The 2,149-nt window shown below is 46.6% G+C and overlaps 1 non-coding gene across 1 annotated transcript; it reads left to right on the top strand.

Annotated features, from left to right (window-relative positions):
* The first annotated feature begins 498 nt into the window (after positions 1 to 498).
* LOC136468175 (small nucleolar RNA R71) lies at positions 499 to 607 on the top strand. The gene has a single exon (XR_010761712.1). It is a non-coding gene; the product is annotated as a small nucleolar RNA R71 (small nucleolar RNA).
* Positions 608 to 2,149: the final 1,542 nt, after the last annotated feature.

The raw sequence follows: 2,149 nt of genomic DNA, 5'->3' as shown, positions 1-2,149 counted from the left end.
AAGGGTTGTTGATTAAAATTATTACCTTGAGGGTTACCTTGTTAATTACCTTGGTAGTTTGGTCTCTGTTGCTGATTCCATCCTTGATTTTATTGAGGATGAAAGTAGTTGTTGTTGATGAAGTTCATATCCTCATGGGTTTTAGGGCAGCTATTCCCTGAATGCCTAGTGTTTCCACACTCTTCACATGTCATGCAGGAATCATGAATGTGCATGACTTCTTGCTTCTCATTGGCTCGGTCTTCTAGCTTCTTCATGAGTAGGTCCATTTTCATAGACAACATATCTACCTCCTTGAGTTGATGCATACCTCCACCTCTCTTGCGGGTTTGAAGATGTTCTTCATTCCAACCTTGATTGGAGACCATCTTCTCCATGAGAGCTATGGCACCTAGGATTGTGAGTGATAGGAAAGCACCTCTAGCAGCGGCATCCATGTTCTCACAGGTACTTTTAGTCAACCCATGGTAGAAAGTCTGCATAAGTAGCCAATTCTCCATCCCATGATGAGGACATTATGCAATGTAATCTTGAAAGCATTCCCACACTTCAGGGCTAGATTCATCATGTTGCTGCTGAAAACTTGAAATTCTCCCACGCAGAGCATTAGTCTTGCCCGTGTGAAAGAACTTGGCTAGAAAGGTAGTGGAGCAGTTGTAACACCCTAGGTGTTTGTTACTAGTTGAGCTCAACCATGACATGTTAAGTGGTGATGGAGATGTTAGGTCAAACATATGAAAATGAGCCACCACTTAAACTTGGACCATGCACCATTGCTTACATGTTGCCCTTTCCAAAAAGTATGCTTGAGTAATGTTGGATATACTTATTTCATGTGTCTCACATCAATATCCATCTACATTGATCCATGGAAAAGTTTCATGAAGCTTGGAATCAAGAAGTCACATGAAATGATAAGTATATCTTTGTTTGAATTGCACTATTAAGTGAATGGAATTATAGGTCATCAACCAAACCTTGCTACCTTGCCCAAGTGACTCTAATTGAACTCTACAACAAAAGTCATGAAGGGTTCGTGTTGAGCAGAGATCAAGAAAATGCATCAATCGGTCTAAAACTCAGATTTAAGCTTTACCGTGATGCTACTTTGACCTATGTTGACCAATCGCTTATAGTGCTTGCATGGAGTTGCACCTTAAGTAAACGTTGAAGATTGAGTAGAGTAGAACAAAATTTGTTTTTGGACCAAGAGCCAAATCAACTTGGAAATAAGTCAAACAGAGGCTCGAAGATTGAATCAGCGATTGTTTTTAGACTTAGAAATATTCTAAGTCGGGAATTCATTGTCATCGGCGTTGGCATGTCACGTTCTTGTGTTTTCGTTAAGCAACTTGACTTGACCCCAAAATAGAAGTTGGAGCTAAGTTCATGGAGAAGAGCATGTAAAAAGATGGCACCAGTTTGACCTCTTTTTCACCATCAATTTGAATGTTTGCTTGTCGCTGTCAACGCGCTGACACTAGCAGTTTGTGGCTTAATTACCTGCTAATGAAGAGCTCTAATGATCATATAGCCTTAATCAAGTTGGTAGAGCATCTAGAGTAGAGCAGCTTTGCTACTGGCGCCAAGGTCCAAATCTGCACGGAATATGCCAAAAACGGACTCCAACTCGGGCACAGCGACGCACGCCACGTACTCGATGAATTGTCTTCATGGCAACCATGCAGTAGAGCGCACCCCCACCATTGCTGCACACCACTGCCATGCATCCCACCTCCATGCCATGTGCCGCTTCGCGCCCCTGCTCGTTCAACAGAGCGCCCGAGCTACCCCAGCACTCACTCGCCTCCCCACTCTCCCTCCCTCGCTCTCTAGTGCTACGCGCGCGCTCCGAGCGCGGCCGCCATGGATGCCGCCGTGAGCTCGAGCTTGGCCACCATCATTCTTCCACTTCCGAGCGCCTGGTAGCCCTGCATCCACTGCCACCGGCTCTGCCATCCTCTCCTTGGCCTCGCGCACCCCTCCTCGGCCTTCCTTCGCCGCTGTAGCGCACGGCCACCGGTGCCGCGACTGCCACAGACGCCTGTGCACATGGCCAGGTTAAACCAACCCGCCTCTAGCTGAATTGAGCGGCCCCACAAGTGTGCGCAGGCCCCTGGGTGCTCACCGCCACTTCTGGATCCTGCTG

Source organism: Miscanthus floridulus, chromosome 7, assembly GCF_019320115.1.
Source record: "Miscanthus floridulus cultivar M001 chromosome 7, ASM1932011v1, whole genome shotgun sequence".
Taxonomy (NCBI): domain Eukaryota; kingdom Viridiplantae; phylum Streptophyta; class Magnoliopsida; order Poales; family Poaceae; genus Miscanthus; species Miscanthus floridulus.
The sequence above is the reverse complement of the archived record's forward strand: the minus strand, read 5'-3'. Positions and strand labels throughout refer to the sequence as shown.